The sequence below is a fragment of the Rattus norvegicus genome, chromosome 15, assembly GCF_036323735.1.
Source record: "Rattus norvegicus strain BN/NHsdMcwi chromosome 15, GRCr8, whole genome shotgun sequence".
Classification (NCBI taxonomy): domain Eukaryota; kingdom Metazoa; phylum Chordata; class Mammalia; order Rodentia; family Muridae; genus Rattus; species Rattus norvegicus.
In genome coordinates this window covers 15,819,853-15,834,464 of record NC_086033.1, presented here as the reverse complement: position 1 = coordinate 15,834,464, position 14,612 = coordinate 15,819,853, and the positions used below count along the sequence as shown (strand labels likewise).

Genomic DNA, 14,612 nt, shown 5'->3' with positions numbered 1-14,612 from the left:
TCAGCTGTTGCGCCTTACCCTGGCCGTTATCAGCCGTGCAGACTTTCGAGGTTCAAACCAGGCCACATCTGTTGTGAATCCTGTGACCTTCAAATGCAGTCCAGAAAGAAATGCAGAACATGCTTTTAAAAAACAAAACAAAACAAAACAAAATCTCCCATCATTCTCTAAAGATACTATGTAGAAAAGAGGTTTTTTTCTTCTTTGCGTTCCATTAACAATGGATTTATAGTGTTGATTTGAGCAAATGAATGGCATTCGGAATGTTGTTTCTTAAGCACATGGGTCTGATTACAAGTCTGTAAGCTTATTTTTTTTTCTCGGTGCCTCCCAAGAGAACTGTACTCAGAGGTGCATCCACAGCATTGCGGTGTGTTTCATTATTTTTCATTTCTTTTATTGTCATTATTATCTGGAGACAGGGTCTTTTTCTATAGCCCAACCTACCATTGAACTCAAGGTCCTCCTACCTCCATGTCTCATGTACTGACCCCTGGCTCCAATGACATCAGAAACTAGTGACCTGGACATTAGAACTTTGAATCCAAAGAGACATTCCGTTTTAGAGAATTGGCATAAAGTTAGAAGGAACCAACACTAAGGTGGGTGTTTGTGAATGAGGCACCACGGAAGTGTCTAGTTTTAATGGCGTTTAATTTTGCTAATTCATCATCTCATTAAGAAAAGCATGTGTAAAACTGAGGGGACATGCCTAAGGTCCTGACACCAGACATGTTTGTGGTTATTGCGGAATAAGCTGTATTATTTATAGGACGAATATGTTGGTTCATTTAGGCATCTCACTAATAGTATATAAAGTAAGATAGTATATAAAGTTAAGCTGTCTCTTTAATTTCTGTATGTCCTTCCAAGTTTTCTTCCTCTAGCTGAACTGTATACTGGAGCATTCCTCAATGTCAAATGAGGGCATCCGGGCCTCCAGATGGATTTACAAGCCTTATGTTTTCAATGCTTAGCCAATGAGGAGACCAGGGAACCTCTTAGCTGCATAAAAATATCATCCCTGCCCTCAATGAATTAGTACTATCTTGAATAGAAATAGAGCTGAAACAGATTAGTTTAAATGTTTGAATTTATGGGAATAAGGTAGCTAGACAACCAATCTGGGTTCCAGCCAGTTTTCGTCCTTTGAGGCAGAAGCATCTTAGGGACTATATCAGAGACAGGAGGTAGACGCTGGCCTTCACAACCACACAAGGTTCAAATAGGTCTGTCCAGTCTATGCCTTGCCAGCCACGGGTAGTCTCAGATAGCTGTGGATCTGGTCAGACACAAAAACCATACACTTGCTTAAAATGTTATATTTATTATTATTATTATTATTATTTTTAAAGACTCACTAGGTAGCCTTGGGTATCCTGGAACTCACTGCCTAGACCAGGCTAAAAGCTCACAGAAATTGGCCTGCTTTTGCCTCCAAAGTTCCAGAATTGAAGGCGTGTGCCCCCATACCTGGAGATTTCAAAGGAAGTCTTTAACTTTGTAGATGACATAGAGGTTTAGTGTCAAAAGGCTGGTGAGCCAATAGAGAGTGATCCATTCCGTGCACAGCTTCTTCCAATTTTCTCTCTCGTTTCCATTGTCTAATAGAAGCACAAGGAGGCATCGGGATGAAGGGAACGGCAGAATAAGTGCTTTGCTTGCCCAAGGGCCTGAACTGGTTCCCCAACAGCTCAGTGTCTTTCCCATATTCAGAATCTCTGCGTTTGTGCACACTTGGATTTACGGAGGTCAGTGCGTCAACAAGGTATCTTTTGTGATTTCTTTCCACGCCCTGTGTTGAGGCAGGCTCTCTAACTGAACCTGGAGCTCCCAGATCTGGCTACTGTACCGAGCCAGCCTACCTTGGGGAACCCCTCTCCAAGTCCTGAGTATGTAGGTGGGCCGTCGTGCCTGCCCAGCATTTACACGAACGCTGGGCTTCTCAACCGAAGTCCTTGTCCTTGAACAACTGGTGTCTTATTTACCCTTTAGCCTTCTCTCCACCACTTCAAAATACCATTTTTTTTTCTTTTTTTTCAGAGCTGGGACCGAACCCAGGGCCTTGTGCTTCCTAGGCAAGCGCTCTACCACTGAGCTAAATCCCCAACCACCATTTTTTAACATGTAATAAAAGCACAAATTTATAGACAGTCTACCATCTTTTTCTTACTCAGTAACTTAAGTGCTATGGTGTATCTTAACACAGGAAGCCTGTGTGGCCAGCCACTGCAGCATGGGGCAGTATGGTTCTAAAGGCTTCCTTCTCATCCCCATTTCTCAGCTGCAATGTGAACATATGCCTGCATGGAATGTTCCCTTCTTCTGTTTTAGGGAAAACTGAATTGTTTTCTCAGCAGTTACTTGGCGTTAGCATAATGCCTCTCTGTGTAGGCTGTAGTGTTAGAATTCTTATTGCAAGCCTTGTAATAATTTTCAGGAATTATCACTTTTATTATAGTGTATTTGGTACAACGAGAAAGTGTTTCTTTTTATTCAGTGTGAAATCTCTGAAAAGGACAATCAGACCACATTGTGTTTTCAGTGGGATTACAGGGTTGGGTATCTAATTGCCCCACTGAGTGCTTGAGGCTGGGTGTGTGACTCTTATGGTGTTGACATTTTGTTTGGGTCTTTTTATATGTTTTGAAAGATTTTTTTTTCCTTGCTCTCCAGAGTTCCAAAGAGAATGTGATTGTCTAGCCAAGGAACACCTGGGTCTTGTCACATACAGTGACCCCCTGGTAGGGAACTTGCCCATCCTGTGCTCCGGTGGCTTAGTTTGTTACCTGGGAAGGGTGGTGGGATTTGGCCTCTGTGTTCTGGTAAGCAGGAGACGGGACATGCTAAGTGGATTCCAGTTCCAGGCCCAGTGCCCTCTGCCACCAAGGGATCATAAGGAGTGCAGATGTTATCACATTCTTCAGTGATGCACCCAGAAGCTGCAGGCTTCTTTATCCTCTAGATTTTGATCCCATCATGTTGAATATCAAATAACGTGTTAACCAGACACCAACCGGATACTATTGCTGCAGGGGAACTGTGAGGAAGGAATTTACTTGGTGACGTAGAGATGGAAATTAAAAAAAAAAAGTCTTTCTAAAGGTGGATTAAAAACCTTTCCTTTTGCCATCAATCATGTCTCCAGCCCTGGTTTATCCTGACTTGGACATTTCTTTACTTTGGGTAACCTACTTTCTTTATTCATTTTTGAAATTTGCTTTTTGAGACGAGTGGTTTGCTATGTAGCACAGGCTAGACTTCAGTCAAAATCCTGTCTCAGTCTCCAAGTGACTGACATTGCAGGTACGCACCATCAGGGTCAGCTAAAACGTGTTAAATTAAACAGGGTAGGTGTGTGATACTGAGAATGGAACCCAGGGTCTCCCACATGTCAGTAAGCAAGCATCTACTGTTAAGCGAACTCTACACTCTGTAAATTATGCTAATAACAGCTCTCTGGTTCAGTGGGGGTAGAGGGGTGGTTGTTGTTTTGAGCCCAGGTTTTTCTGGATAGCCCCGACTGTCCTGGAACTCACTCTGTAGACCAGACTGGCCTTAAGCTCACAGGTCTACCTGCCTCTGCCTCGCAAGCACTGGCATTAAAGGTGTGTACCGTGGCCCATCTCCAGTTCAGTTTTTCTTTAATCTTTCCCTATGTGTTTGCATGTGTGCCTGAGATTTACGTGTGTGCACCGTATGTGCAGGAGTTGGAGGACTTCAAACTGCTGTTACACATGGCTGTGAGCTGCTACGAAGCTTACTGCTATGAACGTGCCGGGAACTGAGTGCGGGTTCTTTGCAAGAGCAGTTCGAACAGTAGAGCTCTCTCTCGCCCCCGGGGCTCATCTTTCAGGAACACCCCATCAAACATCAGTGCATTTTAGTGTTAGGACCTTTTATTTTCTCCCTGTACTCCATAAACTTCACATGCCACACTATTTCTGCAACACCTAAAGTCTGCACCCCACCCCCCATCCCCAACTGCTCTCATAATTTGGGGTTTAAGTTTTTTACTGTCACAGAATGAGTTAATCACAACAGGAACCGGCCAGCAGAAAAGAGAAAACTGAGGCTTCTCTTTATCTCTAAAAATCTGGGATTCACTTAGCAGGTCCCTGCTGGAACTGAGGACATGGTGTGTAAGGGTGAATCTCTTCAGTGTCCTTTGTGAGTAACGCCTAATGAAGGCAGGGTTTGTTTCCAGACTCCCCCAGCATCTCTCGTCTGTGGTGCTGTAGTTTCTCTGGACTTGTTTCTTGTACTAGTTTGTAACAAATATAGCATGTGTTACAACTTACTCATCTGAGCCCATTTCAAAGGCACAATCTGTTTTATTCAATTGTGCCAGATAGTGAAGCCCCCAAAGATATAGTTTCCTTTGGAAAATCAGTTGTTTCATTTTAGAAAGGAAGAAGTCTATTTTCCCTCCAACCTCCAATTTGATTGACTAGGTTACAGAGTTATAAGCCTATTTAGATTCCACGTAGACGGATCCCTTTACTGGAAATTGATTTTGCTCAGCTTTTTGGATACAAATAGTTATTGGGTGGAGGAGGGGAGGTATTGAGCTGAAACTTTGAATATGAGGCTTGAGCTCTGCAGGTCATAAACTGCTTTTCCTTTGGGCTGGGAATGGGTCTTGCAGTATAATTCCTCTGAGCTGCAGGTTTTGCAAAAAAGTGGAAAGAAGCGAGAGAGAAAACATGGGCCAAGCCACAGAAACACTGCCATTTCTTCATTGGGAAAAATCACACTTGCTTAAAAAGCCTCCCTCGCTCCTTCCCTCCCGACCCTGTTACCCGCCCCTCCCACCTCCCATACAATGGATTTCTCCTTTTAATTATTCAAGAAATTGCTATTACAGCTATTTAAGCAGACTGAGTGAGACGTGCTTTAGCCATCTTGATGTGTCTGTCCAAAAAAAAAAAGTGGTTACAGTTTTTCTTTTTAATTAAATCATTTTACTTAAGACTCTAATAGCTTCTTAAAATTATTTTTCTTGAGAGTTGTATTGTGTTATTTCAAGTTAATAACTCCCTTTTGAGCCAAGCAGAACACAACCTAGTTCTCCGGGTGATTTCTCGCTGCATTTGGAAAGAACAAAGCCAGCCTCATTCTAGTTGGCATGCACCCCAACTTACCACCTCAGAAACATGGAGATAGCACAGATGAACTTGTAGCCTTGGGTTGCTCTGACTTGGAACACTAGCGTGGTTGCCTGGCAATGTAAACCCGTTCTTTGTGTTTTTATTTTCCCTTTAAATACTACGAACAGATCTACATCTGCTGAAATTTTTTTTTGTTTTAAAGGCAACGAGGGGCTTGTTCATTAGAATTTTGGGCGTGAGAAATGGTCCTGTGGACCAAGAGAGAGACTGTTACAATTAGCCATTTGTCCTAGTCAGATGTCATATTGTCCCTGGATTGTTGTGTGCAACTTAGCGCGCACACTTGAGCTCTTGCTAAAGATAAAAATCTCCATCGTTTTCCCTTGAGAGATTGCCTTAGATCTCATTTATTAATTACCTTCTATCTAAATGGCTTTCCATCCGTGCACTTACACTGTGTATGGAAGAATGCTGTATCCACCCCAAGAGTCTTTATGGGAGGCAGAATGGAGGCAAGGCCATGCTCTTGGGCATGTTTCCACAGTGACAGCTCAGCAGTTAGGAGCCTAGGTCCTAGTTCCAGTTCACAGCACCCGGTGACAAATAATAGCCACGTATAACTCCAGTTCCAGGAGATACAGTGCCCCCTTCTGGCCTCTGCTGCCACCTGCATGCTCCCGGTGCACTTATGTACGCTCAGGCACACACATAAGCATAAAATAAATCTTGGAAAGAAGACGTTCTGCTTGTAGTTCCATGGAATCTCCAACAGGGTGCTCTGGCCCTCTAGATGCCAGTGTCCCACAGGTCCGAACTCTTCTTGCATAGTTTAGGGTATAGTTTTTAGTTGTTGTTGTTTTAAATGTTTTTTTAGTCTTTGAGATCTTCATATGTATATATTTCAATCATACTCACCTCTACTCTCCCCTTTAACCTGCCCCAGAAATCCCTGCCCCCAACCTCATGTCCTTTTTTTTAAAAAAAAAAAAAAAAACCAAAAAAACAGGTCCAACCAGTGAGTCCAATTAGTGCACTGGGTCATGGTTTATCTACGGGATTCACACCCTAAGAACACTGACTCTACCTCCTCTTGCGATTGTCAGCTGTCAGTAGCGCCTCAGCTAGAGGTGTGAGCGCCTGTGCCCTTCCCCAAGCCATGCTGGGTGAGGCCCGCCTTGATCTTCCACAGGCAGCCATGACTGCTGTAGGCTTCTTGAGTGCAGTGGTCCTGTCACGTCAGTCAGGAGGACCCTGTTTTCACACCAGTGTCCTCACACCTCCTGCTCCTGGATTCCCTTTCCCCCTTAGTTCTTTGAGCTTTGGGAGAAGAGGGCGTGTCTAGAGGTCCCATGTACCTCAGAAACGCCACAGTCCCTCCACATTCCGCCAGTTGTCAGTCAGCCTCTTTATTAATCACTGCCCACTTAAGAGAGAAGCTTCTCTGGTAGAGCTCGGTTAATCTACGGATGTAGACGTATTTAGGAAACAGTTTGGTACGAGCGGGCATCGTTTTATGCAGCATATAGTACTAAGGAAAGCTGTGGTTGTGTTATTATTGCTTCTTTCCTTTGGTTTGAAATTGTGTGTGCTTGTGCGTGTGCATGCGTGCACGTCTGCATGGTTGGGTCATGGTGCCGTGAAGGAGCCAGAGCACGGCTTGCAGGAGTTTGGTTGTTGCTTCACCATGTGGGTCTGGGGGATGGAAGTGAGGTGGTCAGGGCTGGGGCTGCCTTTATGCACTGAGCCCTTTGTCCCTGCTACTGCTGCTCTCCCCTCCACATTTCTTTATAAATAGATGCCTCTCATCTGCACTGGCGCTCATCCATCCCCTTTAAAATGTTGATCTGCACAAGGAGTTTCTTTTCTTTTGTGGTAGTAGATATCTGACTCAGGGCCATTTCATGCTAGGTAAGCACTCGGCCACCAAAACATACCCTAGGTCTTCTGAAATTCCTTTTTTCGATCCATGTCCACTTAGATGAGAAGGGCAACGGTGGGTTCATGGAAAAGAGAAGCTAAGTAAAGGTGAAAACCAGATGGGCTTGGATTTGCTCAACTGAGTGAATCTGTCTTCGGATTTTTGCTTCTGTAGAACTCCCCTCAGCCCCTGGTGCATGCACACTTAGTATCTTGGTCTGGCTAGGGGAGAGGTGGTAAGTTCAGCTTGTGATCAAGGCCTCCTGCCTCGACTTTATTTCCCACACAGCCGAACCTTCATCGGAGTTTATGTTTGCACAGGGGCTTTTAAACTAGGTCATAGCTGTGGCTGCTTGAGATGATCCTACACACCATGGTGTCTACTCACAGAGTGTCACCTGCCGGGCCCCGTAGGTTGCTGCTTGTGCGATCCCCTTCCCTGTCTTATTTAGGTCTTACTGGAAATCTTCCTCCCTAGCCTTCAGTGAAGCTCCCCACATTTCAGCCAGCCTGGATTCTTCTTATGTGTTTGTAGGCAGGATTACGCTTGTGTGCAGGGTACAGAGATCAGTCTAAGATGCAGGGTATCTTGCTTTGTCATTTTCTACTCCTTCTTACTTCCTTGGGACGGGGGTCTCTCAGACTGGAGCTACAAGCCTTCTGTCTCCACCTCACCATTAGCACTGAGGTGACTGGCCTGCGTGGTCTGAATTTGAACTTCACTTCTTCCTTGAACAACAGACCCCTTTAGCCAGTCTCTCCAGACCCCTAAACTAGCCCTTTCTTGACCCCAATTTTCCAGGGTTCCTCCTCTGATGGACTGGGCTGTGATTGAAATCTCAGATGACCTTGGGGGGCTGTTTCAGGTAAAATGGTCGGATGGAATAGAGGAGCAGTGCACTCCATAGCTCAAGGCCAGTCTTTGAGCAGCTACCTGCTCTTTACACGGCATATTGTTGATGTTGGCAATAGACTTCCATTACATGGGCATTGCGGTTCTCTCCAGGGCTTTCCCATGCTGGACACAGACACAGACACACACAGACACACATACACACCGTTGGTGAAATAAAGCATGTAGGTTACTGCTCAGCTTGGTGGGCACCAGTACCAGTATATGAACTCCTGACTGTATTTGCCGTTTGTGGCTCACTAAAAACTTATGATAGGCCAGAGTGGTAAAATCAGTGTACATCTCTGTAGCATCGGATGTGACCATGACACTACTATGACAAGTCTTCATATTTTTGCTTAGATTACAGAGTCAAAAGATTCCATTCTTTGGGAACCAGAATATTATTATAGCACAGGCCTGAAGGGCTGTCTATTTCACCTCTGTCCGGCACCATGGAGTCTTTGAAGACAAGAACCCCGTCTTTCTTTACAGGATTATGTCTTTGTGGCAGGGAATTTTCTCCTTCAGATTTTCTCCGCAAGAGGTTATCAAGCGGTGGCAAGAGTCAGCTTTTGAAGCATGCCATGCAGACCTCAGACCTTTTGGAAAGTGTGTTTCTAGTCTCTGAACTTCTAAAAGCAGGGCTCAGCTCATTATAGCAGAGGGATAGCTCTAATTTTTCTAGTCTCGATTTAAAAGACAATAGATTCTGCCTTCTGGAAAACAGCTCATGTTATAGTCAGTCAGGGTTTTGATCCCCTCCCTGACTTGGTTCAGTTCCTGAGGCTGTCCTGTGTTTCTGTTGCTCAGTAGGACCTAACTCTGTGGTATGATCCCTTGGCCCTAGAATTGCCTGTGAGTTCTGATGATTTATTTTACTTAAAAAGAAATCACGACTCTATGTTGGATCTCTTTATCATGATAGATAATGAAAAACAATTCTTTGTAGTTTGGACAATGGGTGCATTTGAATACGATAAAATAGATGATCTACTGTAAGAGAATCCATTGTATTTGAGGTTGGTCGGGCATCACACAACAGCTAGAACGGCCCACAGCAACCAACGTAGCTGCTAAGAGGGGCACTTCTTGATCCTGCTTTTTTGGGACACTCACCAAGCCCATTTTACCACAATTAATTGAAACATAGCACAAAGGAACTCTGAGACTTGTCAGAATATTTAATTACTTTTAACTATAATTTGATACATTTGCTCATTATAGGCACAAAAAAAGGATAAAGATATATTCATTTCAGACTATTGTGTGGAGTTTAATGTTCTTAAATGCTCTTTAAAATTTAGAGAAAATTGTGCCTGATTTCATCACACCCGAGGGATCCTTAATTTGTTTGTTGTATGAGGAGTTACAATAGACACAAACAGGCTGCTTAACTGTTTGCTTGCCGTTGTGAGACTATGCTATCAAACTATGCCTCCTGCAGATGGCTTGCTCTGTCACTCACCTTGTGTGGTTTTATTGGTGCGTGAGAGGAACCACAAACACTTCTGTGATGTTTTCAATTTTGAATTAATCTCTTCTCCTAGCCCCCCACACCCTTTAAAATGCCCTAGAACTGGGCATCTAGTTAGGTAAAATATACCTCCCTGTAGGTGTAGAGGCCTCCTAGTTAGGTGTGCAAGCATGTTTTAGAAGGAGTTTGGGATGCTCTTACCAAACCAACTAGTCTCTTTGCTAATTGACTGTTAATGATATTCGTTAGCCTTTTGTCATTGTGACAGATACCATGGAGAAACTTGGAAAGGAAGAAGGATTATTTTTTATTTGCAGTTTCAGATGTTTTAATCCAGGGGTAGCAGGCTCTCCCTTTCCTGGGCTGTGAGGAGAGAAACCTTGAATTGAAAGAACAGAGTTTCCGACTTCCTGACACTCAGGAAGCAGGGAAAGAGCTCACAGAAGTTAGAGGCACGAGATGTCTATCAAAAGCATGCCTCCCAAAGACCTGTGGGGTTTACTCAGGCTTCCGGCCAGCCCGTTTAGTTATGAGTCATGAACGGTTCTATCCCTTGACAAAGAGTGTCTTCATGATCTAGTAACCTCTTGGATCCAAGGGTTAGGGACTGTCTAGTTAGGGTGTCCATTTGCTGTGAAGAGGCACTGTGACCAAGGCAACTCTTATAAAGGACAACATTTCATTGGGGCTGGCTTACAGTTTCCGAGGTTTAGTCCATTATCACCATGGCAGGAAGCCTGGCAGCATCCAGAAGGACACACTGCTGGAAGAATCAGGAGCTTTACATCTTGATCCAAAGGCAACCAGGAGACTGACTCTTCAGTGTTACTTGAGGCTTGAGCATAGGACCTCAAAGCCCAACCCACAGTGACACACTTCCTCCAGAAAGTCACACCTCCTCCAAGATGGCAGTTCAGAGGCTAGTACTGCTCACTGCTTTTGTAGAAGTCTCAAGTTTGGTTCTCAGCACACAGGTTTAGTATTTCACAGTTGCTTATAACAACTAACTCCAGGGGATTATGACACTCTTTTACGGCTTCTATAGATGTACACATGGCATATAGACATGCACATAAATAAAAACGAAAGCAAATTAAAAAAAGATTTAAAAAATCATATTTAATATGTTGAGAGGAAGGGAGCTTTTGGAAAGAAAAAAATGCTCATACAAATTAACACAGTAGAGTTAATGAAAATTCTTGTTTTTCTGAAACTCTCAGACTTCATAGAACCGTCTGAAGATCCAGTTAAGGAGATGGGTAACACATCTGCTTTTATATTCCCTGAGTACAAACATTTATTCTTATAAACTGTGTCCAGTTGCTCTGGGAAATTAAACCATGCACACAGGAAACCGTTTCCTTGATGTCTAGAGCAATAGGTAACTCATAGGACATTTTTATAGGAAGGGATTGGGCCTTTGGGCCTGAAACCTTTTTATCTTTTTCGCTTTCGGCTGGAAATGAGGTAGGCTCCGTAGAAGTTCTGAGAGGAGATGGAGTTTTTGAGAACTCCCTGATGAAAATGCCTGCCACTCATTTAGCTCTCTGCCTAGCAACCAAGTTGACTTAAGATCCCTCCTGCTGAGTGAGATGTGAGCGCCATTGGCTAGTTAATACTATTGGTTTTTAAAGCTCCACTTTCATCTTGTCAGGATGGGTAGACTGGGATGATAGGAGTCTCTGGATTTGTCCCTCTAAAAACTCATTTCGTTATTATACAATCAAGACTCAAAGACTGCTAGCGTTTGAAATTCTTCCTACCCAGGTTTGCCAGCCAATGGGGGATATGTCTTTGTTGCTTACAATGACATTAGAGTTGACCTCTTTCATAAACGTGTGTATATCCGTGTATACTACTGGGCTTTGCAGTGTTGTGTACAACTGTTCCAGCAATTTGGAAGATTATGTATAACACAACAAAAAGCCTTCATACGCTTTCAACTGACAAGGAACTCCAGACCCATAAACCACAGAGGCTAGGTTGTAGAACTTGCCAGAGTTTACGTTTGCATAACACCTTCTCCTCCTTCCTGTTACTCAAATGATAACCATAGGCAGATTTACACTTATTGTCTGTTCCGAAGAGTGAAACCACGCATTTTCATAAGCACGCTCCATTTTTAATTGTGTAATTAAGTTGCTGACATAAGCAAGTATGCAATTTCACATTAAGGTAAGGATCCGTAAAGGCATGCATTTGCATAATTTAATTTTCTGCACAGAAGATATTGAAAATCAATAGGATGATTCAGAGCCAAACCAGAGCAGTACCATGCTGCTTGCTTGGCTGTCGGAGCTCTGGAGAGGACAGAGTATTAAAATTGATTGAGTTTGGCGTGCTGACTCTGTAGCTGTACTTGGGAACCACAGATTGTTACCGTTTGCAAACCTCTGTTCCTTCGATAAAATATTTAGTTGCCATATATATATACATATACATATATATATATAGTGTGTGTGTGTATTGACTGCTATTCGAATAGTTTTAAAAATACGTTTAAAAATCACCTTCTCTTTGAATGATTGGAGGGCTTTAAATCATTTTCTTTTAGGTGCCATCGATACACAATTCCACGGTTATCTGGGGGTGGGCTAGGGAATCCTACATAGCAGATGGACACAATCAAAAGGAAAAGGAATATAGTTGGGAAGGGTGTGGTGCCTGGTGATAGAGTGCTTTGCTCCCCTGGTCATTTGGAGTTGCTTCCCCAAAGGCCAGCCTGTTGTGTTTTCAAGCCCGTCTGTCCTGCTGTGTTTTAGTGTTTGTGCTTTCCGGTATTAGCAGTGGTGTAACTCAGGGGAGGCAGAGGGTGACCTTTGGCTGCACCCCCTCCTCAAACCGAAGAACATCGAACAAAAATCTAAGACATTTAAAATTATCATTTGGGTCCTGCTTCCAAACAGTTCGATGTGAATTTCAAGGCACAGAATCCAGGAAAGTTTATGTCATTTATTTGTGAATTCTATTTTTTTAAAAAAAAAATTCACCCCATTGTTGATAATCATACTTCTTTTCTCACAAGAGGCCGTTTATAGATACATAAATTGATGATCAGAAGTTGAAGCGACTGTTTAAAGCAGTGGTTCTCAACCTTCCTAATGCTGCTACCCTGTAATCCAGTTCTTCATGGTGTGGTGAACCCTGACTATAAAGTTGTTTTCATTGCTACTGCATGACTATAATTTTGCTGCCGTTGTGAATTGTAATGTAGATATCTGATATGTAGAATATCGGATGGATGACTTCTGATTTAAAGTATACCGTCAATTGTCATCGCACGGCCATTTACTTAAATGACAGGCGACAGTTTTGTCTTCTAATCAGTTCATCGCAACTCTCCACCTCTACAGGTTCAGATCAGGCTGGCTTCTAGTTGACTCTGGCCTGTGGGCTTAATGCTATCCCAAGAATCGATTTCTATGGTTTGTCTCCTGGCTCGACTCCAGGTTCTGTTGTCATTCTAGCTTCTGCTGATCCCATACTTGATCCCCACCTAACCCTTTGTTTTGGGGATCATAGCCCAGTATCTTCAGGGGCTTATGTCTAGCACGCCCACAAGCAAAGAAGACTGATTGCCTGATACCCTTGCGTTTGATTTCATCACAGAGGTTTTCTGGATGCCGTGGCTCGGGGATTCAACGGCTTAAGGAAAGAAAGGGCCAGCCCACGTGCGGGCCGAGGTAGAGGTGCCTGGGTAGCCGTTCAATCCATGATAGATCGATTGATAGATAGAATGGATTATGGTTGCTATTGAAATGGTGACCGTGCGTGGAGCAAATCCCTGTTCTGATGGTGCTGAGGGAGATCCTCTCTAGAGCAGTTCAAATTTAGATTTAGTAGAGTTGACTGGAGCAGAAGAAAATAAAAACCAGGCTATGAGCCAACACCCAGACCAAGTCCTGAGAATCCATCCTCTAGGGAGCTCAGACGTCATTCCCAGAGAAAGGAGGGAAAGATCTAGAAATCAACTGGGCACGGGCCAGAGAATGTAGCTCATGTCAGTAGAGAACTTGCCCACAATGCACAGGGTTTATTTGTCCTTACCTAATAAGCTGGGTGTGTTGAAGTTCATGTTTGTGATCCCAAACTGGGACATGGCATCAAGGACACCAAAGTTCGAGGCCACCCTGGGCTACACGAGAGCTCTTCTTTCAACAAATACAGACAAAACCATCTTAGTGGGCTAGAGCAGAGGCAGTACGCCGATTTGTTACGTTCGAAACAGTTAACGTCCTGCAGGTTCTCCCACATCAAGCAGGAGCTTAGTTAAGAGTAAGTCCCCGAATCATTTGGACTGTTGGGCTTGGGACTGAGTTAGGCTCTCTGCTCGCCCATGTCCTGGGACCTTTGGAAATATCCTCTGCTGCTCCTATTTTACACACGGGGAAATGGAGGTGACCCCGCAAACCCCAACGGAACTGTCACTGCTCACGCTGCTATACTCTGTCCAAAGAGGAATGGCTTTGGGGCATTGTGGGAAACACAGTAGACAGATACACATTAAAATATTTATCATATGCACAAAAAAAGAACTGAATGTTTAGTGTGGTTTAGGGGAGGGAAGCATGAGTGATGCTTTCCTTTGATGTAGGTACTCACTGGTGTTCCTAGTGCCTCATCTACAGACGGATGGATGGTGGGTGGCCACATTTTCCTTGCACATAACAGTGAGCAACGTCTTAGATTTTTTTTTACCTTGTCATTCGGGACTACTAAACACGTAGAAGGGATAGCAGGTTTTTCCATTTGCATTTGGAGTTTCTCGTGTTCACATTTCCTCTAAGGGCTCATCTGTGTTCCAGCCCCGGTTGCAAGTCTTAAGGTCGTCTTTGCAGTTGAAGTGTTTTTCTTTTTCTTTTTTTTCATTGACCGACACACTCTCATCACAGCTAATGCCCTGGCGCCCTCGATGCTGGCTAATCAGAAGAGAAAATATATGGTAGTTCCCATTGCTCTTCTCATTTCAAAGCCAACATACGTTTCTCCTAACCGTTTTATTTTCTTCCTGAAAGCAGACTTGATTTTGTTTGGGTGCGTTTGAATATTAATGTAGGTGTGCGGTCGGGTATTGTTTTGGGATCTGGGCACCTGCGATATTTGTCTCCTTATGCATCTGTGCGTTCAGGTGTAGGCTCATCTCCGGAGGAAATTTGCATCAGATAGAGAGGAGAGGAGGGACGGGCTTTGAATGCAGGAGTGGGCAGATGGAGAC

General features: G+C 43.7%; 1 protein-coding gene across 4 annotated transcripts in view; it reads left to right on the top strand.

Annotated features, from left to right (window-relative positions):
* The window catches only part of Ptprg (protein tyrosine phosphatase, receptor type, G), a 683,913-nt gene that overhangs the window by 148,117 nt on the left and 521,184 nt on the right, over window positions 1-14,612 (top strand). The gene's annotated exons all lie outside the window — the stretch shown is intronic.